Consider the following 15,386-nt stretch of genomic DNA (forward strand, 5'->3'; position numbering starts at 1 on the left):
TTGAGTTTCACCAGACAAAATCACATCCATCCTAGAACCAGCTGCTAGGACCATCTATGGATCGTTTATCAATCTTTTGCCACGCAAGTAGAAGAGAGGTAGAGGGAGAAGCAGTTGGCTCTACTGAAATCATATGGAGTGAGGATGGAAGAGGGGTGGTTCCCTGAAGAAGGTTCTATATGTAGAGATGATGGGAATGTAAGATTAGGGAGCAATCATTTTCGGTATCATTGAAGCTTAACTTTTGCCAACAAGATTCTCAAGGTTCCTACTTCTCTCTCTACTTATCATCTTACTTGTACCAATTGTGAGGGGAAGGAGAAGGAATCTGCATTCATCTTTAAAATACCCTGCCTCAAAAAAATAAAATAAAATAAAATACCCTGCCTCTACCACTCAACTACAAACCAGTATCTGGTGGCAGCATGATTCACTTATTATCTTTGGATCCAAGCCTCCTTCGTGTAATCCCAAGATACTCACTACCCTTCAACCAGAATCTGTATTACTTCTCTATATCTTATGTCTCTCCTTAGAGGCTTTTTTATTCATGGCATTGGTCCTGATGATATTTTGATGGTACAGTTCTGGGTAAACAAAATCCTTACTATATCCTACAAAGTTCTATATATTCTTACTCCTAGCTACGACTATTTCCCTCTGTCACTTTCCCCTCTTCACAAATGGTCCAACCAATTGAATATGCTCAAATATCAAAACATCCTTAAATTTCTTCTTGCTAGAATGAAGCAGTTCATGATAGGTCCATGTTCCCACTGCAAATACCTAGAAAAGCCATAATATGTTACAAGTTGTATTTTAAAGGCATTTAGAAAGCTAAGGAAGACCAGAGGGACTAAAATTTCAGAAAGGAGAGAAACTTTGGGAAGTGATCTGAAGATCTGCAGTTGCTTTTTTTTCCTTGGTGATTTGCTAATTCTTAGTTCTGGCTGCAGGCCAAGAATCGGGCTTGGTCCTGATTCAGAACATTTAGTAGTGACACAATGAAGGAAATTCAAACATACAGCTGGATTTCTCTCATAAGATACTTGCTAAACTCTGAAACTGTCATTATCTCGTCAAATATTACTTCTCCCCAAGTTTGCCTGTTTTCTCCTCCTGGAGATACCATAAGATATATATTAGACTTTCTTGCTCTGATATACATTTGTGTCAACCTCGTATGCCTTTTTTTCAATCTCAGTTTGTTTGTACTATTGAATCATTTCTTCAGCTCTGTCTTCCAGCTCATTAAGTGTTTCTTCATTTGTATCTAAGTTGATAGTCACCATTCATTTAATTTTCAACTATGATTATTTTTTTCCTTCATAAACTTTCAGTTATTGTTATAAAGATTCAATTTTGGTTATTTTAGAAATTCTATTTGTGTGATTACTTTCATAATTTTTATTAAAATTGTCTATTTTATAATTAATGCTTGTATTCAAAATCTCTTTATGTTTTAATATTTTTAGCATACATGACTTACATTCTGTGCCTGATAATTTCAATATGTGAATCTCTGTAAGTCTGATTTTATTGTCTGCTCCTCTCTCCCAGTAAAATTTTCTACCTTGGAACTTTATCTGGGAGAATTTTTTGAGATCTATTTTGACAGCTTCTCCAAATAGGTTTTCAGTTTGCTTCCTTCCATTCACTTAGATCACTGGTTTTTCATCCAACATGTTTTCAAATAACATAGGTAGTATACTTTCAGATCACACACCAACATAAAGAATGGATGACTTGTGGCAATTTGCCTTGGTATTCTTCTGGTAGAGTTGGCTGATATTTAATTCTCTTTGGAAACCCAATTATATGCAGGCTCCTTCATAAAATAAAAGGCCATATTCTTGATAGGTACTAGGGTTTATTTCCTATCCCTAGTGTCCAAGAATCATCACATTTTGGCTGATCCCCCTAGGATCGAATCATCTGTGATTTTTTTTTTTTTTTTACATTCCTGGAATCCTATTGTTGGTCTATTACTGGTTGTTGCTATTCTTGTTAACCTGTAAACTCAGGTGTTTAAGTGGGCAAAATGTTTAAGAAAACTAGATCAGTGTATGGCTGGAAAAGAAATTCTTTTTAAAAAAAAGAAATTCTTTTTAATTAATCTCAATGTCCTAAGCCACTCAGCCTAACCACCTCACTTTTCTGTCTTCCTACCGTCTTTCTTCATAGTCTTATTCTTATTTACTCTTATAAAAGACTCCTTTAATTATTTTCTCACCAATGTAGATAACTTTCAGATCTGTTTGTCAATTCCCTTTTCTTACCCTGGAAATCTTTCTACATCTGTCTTCTCTATATCCAACCAGGTTAAAGCCAAATTCTGTCTTGTTTAACAATTGCAGTAATTTTTTTTACTGTAACCCATTTTGACTCACTAATGCACAACTTTGTTCATGTCACACACCTATTCAAACCATCAGCAATCCATTTGACCTACTAAACAAAGCTTTTAGCTGGCCTAAATTACCTTTCCAGCTCTATTTCTCTCAATTTCCTTTACCTACAGCACATAATTGGTGTGTGTTAGTGTTTTCCTATCATATATTATATGTTTTATATACATATATTTGTATATATTTATTTATTTATTAGATTGGGGTCACAGCATGAGCAAAGGCAAGAAGGGGTAGAAGAGTATAGACCAATTACGGGAAAAGGTGGGTAGCAAATAGATTCTTTATAGACAAATGTTAGACTACATTTTGTGGTAAATGAGATTTGGGCCAGATTGTAAAGAGCTTTCAATGCCAGAAAGGTTGTCTTCATTCTATGGGCCAGAGGGCACGAATGAAAGACTATAGTGTATTTATTTTTGTATAACCACTTTGCACAATTCTAGAGAGCATACATGAATGACATCACTCAAAATTGTGCAGTCATTGGTCTCAGTAAACCTCATACCATATAAAACAAAATCTTAAGCATGACTGGCATTTGATATCTGCTTACAAAATTTCATCCAGCCTCCACTGAAATATGTCTTAACATTATTTTTGTAGTTACCCAACCTTGTTGGATTGAAGAGAGTTAAGACAGGTAACACTCTGTAATACTGAAAAGATCTCCTAGAATATAGTTTTGGTTTTTTTCTCTCCTTTAAAACAGAAGCAATATTCTAATATTATATTCAGATTTTAATTTTTTTAAATTTATTTATGATAGTCACAGAGAGAGAGAGAGAGGGGCAGAGACACAGGCAGAGGGAGAAGCAGGCTCCATGCACCAGGAGCCCGACGTGGGATTCGATTCCGGGTCTCCAGGATCGCCCCCTGGGCCAAAGGCAGGCGCTAAACCGCTGCGCCACCCAGGGATCCCTATATTCAGATTTTAGATACTGGATGTGTTGTGGCTTTAAGGTATAATAGAAATATGTATTATTCCGTATAACCTTACCAGAAGAAAATGTTTTGATTTATTTAACTTCTATCTTTGATTTATTTAACTTATGATATATCAAGAAGATATGACAAACATTTATTCTCAACTCCTATAAATCATTATGTAATAAATGAGTATAAATGAGGGAGAAAATCTTCTGAACTAGCTAGCTTTCTGACTTTCTCTGTTTCTCTGTGTCTGTCACACACACACACACACACACACACACACACACACACGGATACACCTTTGTTTCCATAACTATAGGAGAAGAAAAGAGAAGCCTTTTTTTGCTGGCTAGAAGCTAAGGAAGAACAAAAATGTCTGGGCCAAGGGCACAAGCTAGGCTTGCTTCAATTGGAGCACTGCTATCACTGTTAGATAATGCCATAAGAAGGAATCCTACTCATCTGGCTCTCCTTAGAGAGGAAATACAGGAACTGGTTTAGCCAAGCTGCGGATTAAGAGAAGGCATCATAAATTTTACCTATTTTGAGTCTTAGGGAAAGAAAGCCTGGATCCTTGAGGGTTTTCTACCTTATAAAGTGGATATGGGAAGAAACCCAGCAAATGGTGCCGTTTTGCTTTTTATTTTTATCCTTGACTGTCAACCAATGAATAGGCTTTTGTTTAAGCTTGTGCTAAAGAGCCCTTAATTCAGTTGGATTGGTAACTATCTATTAACTGCCAGATTTGGAATAAAAATCCATAGGAGTCCTGAGTGTTAATACTTATCATATCTTTAATTTGTTTTGATTCTAACTTGATTGTGAATACTCATCTATAATCTGATTTTGAGAATGAGGGGTTCTTCTAGTCCTATGTCCAAAAATGATCACAAACAAAACAAATTGACTTGCTTGCATGTGCTTCTATTATTCTGTCCCTTCAGTTTATTCAGCCTCCAATTTAGAACATCAAACACAGAATTTGTCCCAATTTTATAAGCTTTGAGCCACATATATTCATTACTTTGGTCAAAAGGACGAGACATAAGGGGCACCTGGGTGATGCGTCTGACTCCTGGTTTTGGCACAGGTTATGATCTCAGAGATTGTGGGATCGAGCTCCATGTTGGGATCTGAGTGCAAAGTTTACTTAAGATTTTCTCTCCTCCTCCATCTGCCTCTCCCACACCCCCACTCATTCTCTCTTTCTCTTTCTCTCTCTCAAATAAATTTTTTAAAAAGGACAAGACATATAAAATTTGATTTCTGTGCCTATAAAAACAACTTTGTTTTCTGTGTTTCATTTTCTTCACTTGACATCTTTACTACATTATTTGCAAAGATGAACTCTAACTTTTCTAACAGCAAAAAATGAATCTGAATAGTGGTAAGAGATAAGAAAAGTTTGCGAAATACACAGGCTCAAAAGGATAAGTAACACACAGGCAAAATTCAGAGAAGCAGAAGAGGCCAAATTATATACCAGACTGTAAAAGCTGCAGATGGAAATTGCCAGCCACAAACACGGAGGGAGTCCGGGAGAATGACAAATAGCAGCTTTGACAAGCATAGCCTATCAATTTCACTAGACAATTACAGGACCTGTAGGAATCTTGTTGGATTAGCTCATTTTCCTGCATGGCCTCTCTGTCAGGAAGTTCTGGCCTGGGGTAATGACTGCTTGTGGTGTAGACAGCCCACTGAGGAGTCCTGTTTCTATTTTCGCTGCCCGTAATAGCATTATGATCCTCAAATTAGCCACAAAGACAAGATAGGAAACACCCAAAAAGATAACGAGCTGGTGGCATCCCCTTGGAAAATGAACTTTATCTTCTCTAGCTAAAACAGAACCTTTAAGGGATTTTTTAAACCTCAGCAGTTTTCCAGTGTAGGCAGTAGCACCTGCCAGCTAACCAGTCAACATTAAATCTCAGATTGAATGAAAGTGACTCTATTTGACACCAAGAGAAGAGCTAAGTTTAAATATATTAAATAATTGTCCATAAAATTCATTAACAAGTAATTGAAAATGTTAGTAGAAGAAAGTATTTCTTTGGGAAGGAAAAAACACCATAGATATGCTTAAAAGATTTGACTTTATACTGAAATGTGGCATGTCTAATCAGAAGTTCAACCACAAAATTAACTGGGATTCTGAGTCTTTAAACCACTTAAGCCATTAAACCTGAGTTTTTAAAATCCTTTGAAATTGTGGCTTGACAAGACTGAGACTAAAGACAAAAACTTGAACTTAAAAAATTACCATAAAAAAAAATTACCATAAAAATAAGTTAATTCTTCCACTGGAATGGAAATAAGGTGTTATAATTTCATGTTTTGGATGTGTTGTCTTATGCCCTCCACTCCCTGTTGCCCCTCGAAAGATTAATTTTCAGCATTTTTTTTATTACAAAGAAAGGTGTTTGCAAAATCCCTTTGCCATTCCTAACCTCACGCACCACTCACCAGTCTATTTATCATCACTCATCACTTTTTAATTCTGAAAGATGAAAAAAGAAAATGATTTGTAATTTATAGTTATGACATAAATGGATGAGATTATCTCAATGACTACTCACCATGGTCTCATCAAATGTCAGATGTCTAATAGTAATAATAATGCTAAAATGTATTGAGTTTTACTATGTACCATTACTCTTGCATATATTTGCATACATTAGGTTATTTCATCCACACCACAACCCTATAAGGCAGAGATTAAAAGGTGGGCAAAGACAAGTTAAGTACTGTGTCCAAGTCCAATATAACTACTATATAGGTGGTTAAAGCTGGTCTTTACATCTAGGGTCTGACTCCAGAGCTCTTGCCCTTAACCATTGTGCAACATCATTTCTCTGTAATTTTTAAGATAGATGACTATGTGACTATATTTATAAATAGCTAACTCTAAAGATAGAAAAATAGGTATGATTTTTACTGTTTTTGTCAAATAAGAATTGTCTGCTGTTTTAGATTGCATACAAAATTAATGGTACAGATAATTACTGTTGTGCTGTTCAATAAGACAAAAAAATGATAGAGTTATCCCCTTTCTCTAACTTCTAGAAAGAAATCATTTGTTTTCATTTTCCACAGTTTTACAGTGTTTATCATCAGTGTTGGAGTTGACAGTTCTCCCTGATATTATTAACTGTCTTGTCAATCTTATCATTCCCCACAGATTTTTAAAAAGACAAATGTTCTGAATCTAACTTGGCAAAAGCAAGAGAGACAGAGAATGAGAGAAGAGACAGTTCTGAGACAGAGAGAGATGGAGAGAGAGATTTTTTTGTTTTGCTTTCAGGTGAACGCTTTTCCCACACTCTCAGGCCAAAATTGTAAGTGCTCTGCTCTCTTCCTGCATTTGCATCAATCTAATTATTCATTCATTCTTTGTTTTATTTAAAAATATTTATTGCATACTGTATTGTTTTTACAATAGTCACTATAGAGAACAAAGCCCGACATCATCTGTTTTCACAGGGCATCCATTTTAGTTGGGCGATAAATATTGATAAAAAAAAAAATCAATGCTGTGACACACGCTATTTAGAAAAAAATAGCCAATGCTGTGAAAATGTGCAGTAGGAGAACCTGGCCTGATCTGGGAAAAACAGGAAGACTTCCCAGGGCTGCCATGGGAAATTACCAAAAAGTGGGTGGCACAAACAACAGAGATGTATTCTCTCTCAGTTCTGGAGGCCAGAAATCTAAACCCAGGTATCAGCAGAGTTGGTTCTTTCTGGAAGCTCCGAGATCTCTTGTGTGCATTTCTTCAAGCTTCTGGTGGTTGCTGCCACAGCAAGGAACACACATCCCTGGTGTTCCTTGACTTGTCGATGTGTGACTCCAGTCTCTGCCTCCTTCATCCAGGCATTGTTCCCTGTGTGTATTTGTATGTGTGTTTGTGTGCAAATTTTCCTTTTCTTAAAAGCACAGTATTCACTGGGTTAAAACTCACCCTATGGTGGAAGGGGAGGAGGGCGGGGGTGGGGATGAATGGGTGACGGGCACTGCGGGGGGCACTTGACGGGATGAGCACTGGGTGTTACTCTGTATGTTGGCAAATTGAACACCAATAAAAAATAAATTTATTATTAAAAAAAGGGAAGTATAGACAACTGGAAAAAAAAAAAGACCCACCCTAATCCAGGAAGACCTCCTTTTAATTGATGACATTTTCAAAGATCCTATTTTCAAATAAGGTCACATTCAACGGTACTGGAACTTTGAACTTGACCATAATTTTTTACGGAACACGACTCAACCTACAACAGTTTCCTTGAGTCAGTTACATTCAAGCTGAGATCATTAGAATTTAAGGAAGAGAGGACCGTGCAAGGGAGATGCAATGTGTGAAGGAACGTTCTATTTGATGACTTGAAGAAGGATCAAGAAACAGATACCGATGCAGGGAAACACAGGAACCAAGAAATTCAAGAGCCTCCACGTGCAGGTGCAGCCCATGGGCTTCCATCCCGACATCCTTTCATGAGGTGTGGACAGTCACAAACCATGTAGTCTTCACTCTAGATCCAGGGCTCCTTCTTCTGTATCCTCCTAATCAACCTCACGTGTTCTTGAGTAGAAAGAGGGGAAACACTCCCCTATTCTGGACAAGGCTATAGGAGAAAAGTCTATGTGACAAAACTTCCTTTGGGGTCAAAGCTTGGGTTATGATATGTGAACCTGACATTTAGAAGAAGGCAAGTTAGGTTAACTGAGCCTGTTTTCTCATCTACAAAATGGGAACGGTAGAGTCTGCCTCAGTCTCACTGTGAATATGGATGAGATAAAGCATGTTCTAATACCTTGTAAGCTTCTAAAGAGAAAGACTATTAGGCAACACTAGGAATAGGGAAGACTAAAATCTTTGGCCTTTAAACCTAGCACAATTTCTGTGAATGCTTTCCCAGGGACAGAAGGAGCAGGGCTGGAGGAGGGGGTTTAGCAATAGCATTTCCCAACGTGTATACCGCGGAGGAGGTGAGAAGGTTAATAATAATCATAACATTTAATGTGTGTACCGTGGAGAGGGTGGGAGAGTTAATAATCATTTTAATAACTCAATTTAAGTACAGTGGTTTATGGGTAACAGCTAGTTTCCTCATACACAATCTCATGCAATTCTTGTGCCTCCTAAATCCCTTTTTAAAATAAAACTCATGTATGGGGGGATGGGAGAGTTTGTGAACACAAACCTTACCTGTTAGCACATTGGCGGGAGTGGTTTGTCACACTTAGTGATCCAGGTTGGAGTGATCTGGGATGAATTGAGGCACTGCTCAAGGAGACAATGGCAGAGGAGGAGAAAGGAGGCCAGGAGGGGCCCTTGTCACCTCCCGAGTCCCAGAGAAGGCCTTGGGGGACAGGAGGAAAACTGAAGAAATCCTGTTCTCACCCGGGACCAACTCTGCCCTCTTTAAGGGTCTCAGCTTTTTCAGAGTAAATCAAAGTACCTAATTGTCAGAGCTGTCATCAAGGTGGGGCAGAGGACTACCCAGTGTATTGTGCAGGGCCACAAAGCCAGACAGCTGTGGAGGATTGCCTGTGGACTGGCCCACAGCTGAGAAGGGAAGGGTTGCAGCTACGTTCCCCATAGGGTTGGAAGCTCATGAGGTGAAGCATCTAGGAAACCTTTTTGATCCCTACATGAAATTCACCCTGTCATCTGTCGTTCCAGAGTATATGGTGGCATTCCATACATATACGTGCACGTAGAGGTGTGTGTGTATAACATCAGGCCTTTTCCTTCACTCGTTATCTTGCTTTTTGTTGTCTGTCTGGAAGTAAGGTGAGTCTCATCGATCCATTAGATTTACTTACGTATTTGTAAACTGCTGCATACTGATTTGTAGACTGGACATATCACCTTATTAAGCCAGTTACTTTTACATGGACATTACATCGTTGATCATTTTTCAGCATTAAGAGTGTTGCACAGGTATGGGTTGGAGCTTTTTGAAGTCCCTCATTACTCCCTTTTAATATGCTATGTAATTTCTATTTCTTGCTAATTTTTTTTGTCTCACTCCACTAGAATATAAACCCCATGAGAGCAAGGACCATCCATCTGTCCATCTATCTCCAACACCTCAAATTGTACCCAACATATCTATTGGAGGAATGCATATGGCCACAAAATGCTCTGCTTATAGTTAAGGTGGGCTGTCCTCTTAATAGAGTTAAGTTTTTAAAGGGACAGGGACAGTCACCCTCATCTCTTGCATCTGCAGTGCTTGGCATGATGCCTTTCTTAGACTGGGAGCTTAATACATTTCAGAGACAAAGAGTGTAGCACATTGTATAAAACCTCAGTCAGGCCTATGTGGCTTTGCATCTCAGCTCAACAATTGACTGGTCATAGTTTTGGCCAGGTGCCAATATAAGAAGGATTAACAGCAGCTTATATCTGATCCTTCTTAACTGCCTCCATAGCTGCCTGCCTCAGCCACCACCATCTCTAAGCTAGATTTTTGCAACAGCCTCCAGAACTCTCTCTCATGCAAATTCTTCTACTCTTAATTTTATGTTGGCAGTCACTGAAATGCTAAAGCCTAATAAGTCACATCAGGGCATCCTCCTGTCAGACCCTCCTGTGGGCCATCACTTCGAGTAAAAACCCAAGCTGATATAAAGTAGCCTAAAAAGCACAGCATGGTCTGCACACACTGCCCTTCCATTAATGTGTGCCCTCAACTTGGCTGCTGTCCTAGCTTGCTCATTCCCTCCAGCCTCCCTGGCTGCCTGCAGTTCCTGGAACTTGGATGTCCGTACCAACTGTGGAGCTCTTGTGCTTGTCCTGCATTCCACCTGGAAAACTACCCCCACCCCACCCCACCCCACCCTCCGCCACCCAGGCATCTGCGTGGCTCATTCCCTTCCAGCCTTTATCCAAATAGCACCTATTTGGTTAGACTTTTCCTTATCTAAAATTACAATCCCATCTGGACACTTCCTATCACTTCTGTGCTTTGTTATTTTGTTTCCCAGAGCACTTTATCATAATCTAGCATAGTACTTATTTATTTGTCATGCTTATTGTGTGCCTTTCCCATTTAACATATTAGCTCCATGAGCCAGAAGTGTATGTTCTATATTTTATTTTATTTATTCATGGCCAAGAAACAGTGATTAATAGCGATTAAGTTTTCACATGTATTTGTCAAACTGATGTTAAAGAGAGTGCTTATTTGACACCTACTCTGCTAAACCCTTTACCTGCATTATTCCATGTAATTTTCTCCAGCTCCCTATGAAGGAGGTACTATAGTGATAGAGCGAAGACAAGAGGCTCTCCGGTCAAACAGCTTGGATGACAACCTCACCCCATTGCTTACCAGCTCTGGGCCGCAAGCCAATCATGTGTCTTCACTAAGTCTCCGTTACCCCATCTGAATGAATACAAGGGAAATATTAATGATTCCCATTTACCACTTTCGGTTGTATTTTATCAGTCTCTGTATGAAGCCCTAGATTTTCCACCACAGCCCTAGACTTAGGCTTCAAATCTCATCTTATCTAATTATTTCTCTCATGTGATCATTTAAGACTTAATAGCTATTTTGTGTATATTATTTTGCCAGAGTAAAGTACTCCCTTGTCTTACCCTGTTTCACACAGGAAAATGTTAGCTGCTAGATTATAAGTGCCCTGAAAAATGGGATGTATCAGTGAAACAGCCTAAGTGATGAACTTAGTCGGCACTCAGAGCATCGGTAAAGTAATGATACACAACTTTGTGTTAAATCTCTGTGTCATGCTCTGGACAAAAAATGTGTTTAGTAGCCTCACACTTTGACTTCTATTGAATATGACTTGTTTTTTAGTCATCTGAGAGTTTTAAAGATAATAATAAATGTGAGGGGGACCTGGGTGGCTTAGCCAGTTTAGAGTCTGCGTTGGGCTCAGGTCATGATCTCACTGTTCTGTGATCCAGCCCCACGTTGGCTCCCTGCTCAGTGGGGAGCCTGCTTCTCCCTCTCCCTCTGCCCCTCCTCCTGCTCACGCTCTGTCTCTCCCTTTCAAATAATTTTTTTTAATCTTTTAAAAAATAATGTGAAAAAGAAAAAAATATATAGATTCTCTTTCTGATACTAAATGAGGGACTGGTGGTATGTAGTGGTTAAAACAAGCATTTTTGAGTCAGGCTGACTGACTTAAATTTTGACAGACACATCAGAGGCTCTCAAGGAACAATTGAACGAATGAGTGGCTCATAAGACATATGGGATGTGTAATTTGGGCAAATCTTAAATTTTCATTTTTTCTCTTGTATAATGGGAAAATGATATCTATCTCATGAATTTGATTTTGTGAAATAATATGTATGCAATGGTAAGTACTGTGCTGGACATACAGCCAGATTTTAATAGTTATTATTAAACTATTTTTCACTCTCCAGTTCAGAATGTGGAACCCTTCACCTCAAATTGAAACTTTTACCTAAAGAGTAAGAATTCAGATGAGCTTAGTATCAGATGCAAAAATGGGCTTTTTTCCACATTCCTCCTCCTCCCCCCATCCTCACAACTCTGGTTAATCAATAGTCTTGGTACATCTGTGGTTCTTACCAAATCTTATATTTATTCAATTCTTCCTTATTCCTTCAACCATATGACAAGTACTCTCTCATCTTTCAAGACTCAGCTCAACCATGCCTTCTGTTAGAAGCAGCCTGAGTCCTCCCCAGGGAATTGGATCTCCTCTGTGCTCTAGTAGTGTCTGCTTTGCTTCTCTGTTCCAACACTCATCACATCTTCAGGCCTGCAGTTCATTATTTGAGTGTCGGATGTCTCCCAGTGGGGAGTTGTAGAGAGGATTCATAAATCATACATTCAGGGTTGGACTAGATGACTTTTAACACCCACCTCAGAGCACTGAAAAGATAATGCTTTTAAATAGCTTAGCACAGCGGCCAGCTTTAGTAAATAGCCAATAATAATAATGATGATGATGATTAGCAGTAGCAGTAGCATTCATCTGTCACAGTATGAGGTGAGTAAGCAGATGAAGTTTAATAATTGTCTATACAAATGCTATTATGATCTAGAATGTCATAGGCCAGGGCCCCAGAGTTTTGGAAATATCAAAGAATACTTACTGTACAAAGAGGAAATTTGGCTCTCAGAATCTTCCTGTAAGGGTCCATGTGGGGAAAAAATTTTGAGCCTTTGAGACTGCTTTTCCTAATAAGACTGTCTTTAGAAATAGTTTCAAACCTTAAATGAGAAACTGTAATTCCTACTTTTTATTCAGGAAGTAATAAGCCAAGGAAAGTACTGGGGGGAAAATGTGTTTCTCAGATGTAAGTTGCTTACATTTGAAAGTATATTGCTTAAATTTCTGAATAATTAGATACTATTATTATACTCCAGAATTTAATGGGATAAAATAACACTATGATTAAGTCAATTGTGAATTACACTTCCCTCTATAATCGTCCTTATTCAGGAGAACAGCATTAATATTTTGTGGGTTGAAGGAGTTCTTCACTTCTGCCATTGAAAATTCTGTTTTGGCCTAATTTATTTAACTCAATAAACATTTTTATATCTGAGTACGTACTGCTGGGTTCTGTGCTAAGCAGTGAGGTTAAAAGTGGTAAACAGACCCAGGAAAATCTCTGCCTCTGTGAAACAAAAGAGGATAGAGATATTGAAGGAAGAAAAGTTAATTTCATAGGTTTATGAAATTAGGTCATATAGTTTATTTCCCTGAGTGATTTGTACTCTCGAGTCCGTGAGATATACACAGGAGAGCCTGGCAGGCAGTGAATAAAGAGAAGAGTAGGTTTGATTAAAAAAAAAAAAAACAAAAACAAAAAACTGTGTTCCCAGTGATTTCCAAAAATTGATTTATTCAAGGTCCAATCTAATTGACTGTATAGTCCTTTCCTGAGAAGGGGCCCAGCATCCATTTAGAAGGAGTTTATTCTGATTTTGTTGATTTCAGCCGTCCATCTTATGGTGTGAACACTGTGCTGTGACTAATGGCTGGTTCCCTCTTCAGCAGAGAGAAGGGCATTTTAGAGTCCAAAGCATTTCAGATTTAGGAATGAATTTCTAGGGGCGCCTGGGTGGCTCAGCAGTTGAGCTTCTGCCTTTGGCTCAGGGCGTGATCCCAGAGTCCCGGGATCGAGTCCCACATCAGGCTCCCTGCATGGAGCTTCTCTCACTGCCTGTGTGTCTCTGCCTCTCTCTGTGTGTCTTTCATGAATAAATAAATACAATCTTTTTTAAAAGCCTTACTCCTGGCTTTAGCTAGTTATCTAGTCTCACTTTTTGTCCTCTTTCCTCACAGAATGCTTCTTCATTTTCCCCCTAGAAAAATTATTTCATTCCGATTGTAGAAGTTATATAACAATTATTATAGAAGTCTTGGAGGAGGGGGAGAAGAAAAGCCTTAAGACGTTTAAATTAAGATGTCCTGTCATTTACTACTCAAAACTATTGTGATTTAAACACCTATCTTTATATGTGTGTGTACACATTACTGCCTACTTCATGCTAAGTGTCTTAAATCTTAATATGTTGAAGTGCATTAATTTGATTGAGGCCCTGGAAATTGTTTTTGAATAGATATGGAGAGTGGGATGCCTGGGTGGCTCAGGGGTTGAGTGTTTTTGCCTTTGGTCCAGGATGTCCTGGAGTCCCGGGATTGACTCCCACATTGGGCTCCCTGCATGGAGCCTGCTCTCTTTCTCTGCCTGTGTCTCTGCCTCTCTCTGTGTGTCTCTCATGAATTAAAAAAAAAAATGAGATATGGAGAAAAAAATTTTAAGTGGGTAAATAATTAAAAGATGCTACTGTGCACCCTGAAACGTGATTTCTCTATGAACAAACTGGAGTGTTTCTGGTATAGCATAGTCATTGGGCAAACAGGCTCTGAAGTGAGACCGTCCATGTTATGTCTTGACTTTGATATTTACCACCAACATGCTTTTGCACAATCTATATTTCTTTTTGGGGCTTTTACCCTCTCATTCATAATATTTATAATGTTATGGATTAAATGAGAAAATGAATATATAGTATGTAGTATACTGCCTGGCTATATTAAGCACCCTGAAAATATTAGGTCTTGTTATTTCTAAGCACATAGGTGACTCCTTTCATCTTTGCAAATTTGTAGATGTGCATAAGTGCTGCATTGTGCAGTGCTCAGCACATACAAAGTGCTCAGTAAAGAGAAGACGTGTTGAGTGATGATGAAGAAAATGATGGTGGTAAGTGGAATAAGAGTTCTTTTAGCTTAGAGAAGAAAAAGTCCTTCTACCCTCCATCCTAATCCAAATGACCTCTCTTTCTGTCTGAACACTGGCAGTGGATTCCTATCTGGACCTCTAACCTCTAGTTCTTTTCTGTTCCATTCTGTCCTGCACACAATTTCAAGATTAATCTTCCCTTAAAAAATTGGATCGTTCCTCTCCTCTTAAAAATGGTTATCAGATTCTTAGTAATTCTTAAACAAGACATAAATTCAGCATCTAGGCAGTGAACACACACAAAATTTACTCTCTTTTTTTTCCAGTTGTCCATCCCCATTGGTTCCCCACAATGAACTTTGTGCACCAGACACTGTGATTTATAATTTATTTCTCACACTTATCTTTTTTTTAATTTTTTTAATTTTTATTTATTTATGATAGTCACAGAGAGAGAGAGAGAGAGAGAGGCAGAGACACAGGCAGAGGGAGAAGCAGGCTCCATGCACCGGGGGCCTGACGTGGGATTCGATCCCGGGTCTCCAGGATCGCGCCCTGGGCCAAAGGCAGGCGCCAAACCACTGCGCCACCCAGGGATCCCTCTCACACTTATCTTATACTTGTCCTAGCTTCCAGTCTTTTTTTGCTTCTTCCTGTTTGTCCTTCATGTCCCAGCCTTAACCATGAGGGACCTCCCTTTTGGTGAAGTCATTTAATTATTCAGAAATTTTTATTCAGAATCAACTTTGGGCCTGGCACTGTGCTAGGCACTGAAATTCAGCAAGGAGTCAGACAGAGCTGTTTCTTGCCTTCCTGCTGCACTTCCCCTTGTTTGTGCG

General features: G+C 38.7%; 1 protein-coding gene across 3 annotated transcripts in view; it reads left to right on the top strand.

Moving 5' to 3' along the window:
- The window catches only part of JAKMIP2 (janus kinase and microtubule interacting protein 2), a 171,702-nt gene that overhangs the window by 71,214 nt on the left and 85,102 nt on the right, over positions 1–15,386 (top strand). The window lies entirely within an intron of this gene.

The sequence above is a fragment of the Nyctereutes procyonoides genome, unplaced genomic scaffold (assembly GCF_905146905.1).
Source record: "Nyctereutes procyonoides isolate TBG_1078 unplaced genomic scaffold, NYPRO_anot_genome, whole genome shotgun sequence".
NCBI classification, from domain to species: Eukaryota; Metazoa; Chordata; class Mammalia; order Carnivora; family Canidae; genus Nyctereutes; species Nyctereutes procyonoides.